Source organism: Vigna radiata, chromosome 6 (assembly GCF_000741045.1).
Source record: "Vigna radiata var. radiata cultivar VC1973A chromosome 6, Vradiata_ver6, whole genome shotgun sequence".
Lineage (NCBI taxonomy): Eukaryota > Viridiplantae > Streptophyta > Magnoliopsida > Fabales > Fabaceae > Vigna > Vigna radiata.
The window spans coordinates 13985433-13986532 of NC_028356.1; positions in this window are offsets into that span (position 1 = coordinate 13985433).

Sequence of the window (1100 nt, forward strand, 5' to 3'; positions counted from 1 at the left end):
TGCGTCTTGACCTATTTTGATATGTAGTAAAAGCTAAAACTCATTATATTTGATTCAATTAAGTTTTTCATGATTATATGACAGAAAAAAGCATTATAGACGTAGCATAGTTTAAGGCTAATTTAACATGGATATTATCGAAATCAATTCAACATTTTTAAGTCTAACTTAAAGCACATCTAGCATTTCAAAATTAATTGCTGAAATATACTGTTACACACGTAGCATATTTTTAGGAAGCAAGATGCAACAGCCTTCAAAAGTGAGATTGGGAAGAGGAACAAGAACAAAAGTGAAAGAATAGTTACAAAAATATTATTGCACTTGTGAGAGGCATAAATCCTTAATTGGTGTCCATGTTAAGAGGAAATTTTCAGTTTAGTACTCGCTTTTAAAGGTGTATACATTGGGTTTTCATGTTTTGCAATTTGTGTTAATTTAATTCCTTTGAACTATCAATTTGGCTTGAAAATTGCAAGTGGACAAGTCATTTTGAGTTGCAGCATGTTTATTAACTGTTTGAACGTTTGGACACCTTCCAATTGCTGTTACAAACTTGTTTGAAGTGTCATTAATTCACTAAATTGACACAAATTGCAAAACATGGGGATCCAATGTATACACTTTTAAAAGAGGGTACTAAACTGAAAATTCCTTCCTAACATAGGGACGAATTAAGGATTTAAGCCAAAGTAAGCAGTGGGGTAGGTGAGGGTCTCACCTAGGCAGAAAAGAAAGTGGAAAGGAACATAGAGATACCTTGACAACATCGTCAAACTCGACGCAAGGAGAGATTCGTGGACTGTCCGTTCTAGTTAAAGTAGAGGTGTCAATTTAACCCGTGGCTCTAGGGCCAGCCCCAACCTACTATTGAAAAAGCCCTATTTTAAGAAGCCCCTTAAGTAGGGGGCCAGAAAAAAAGCCCCAACCCCCAAAACCCCCTCTCAAGTGGGTTAGGGTCAGGGTTAAAGTGGGTTTAGCCCCACTCCAAAACTTTAATTAAATTTTAGGCTTAGTCCAAAACTTCAAATTAAATTTTAGAACTAATATAATTTATATATACATAATCTTTTGTAATTTTACTCTCTCTCTCTAAATTA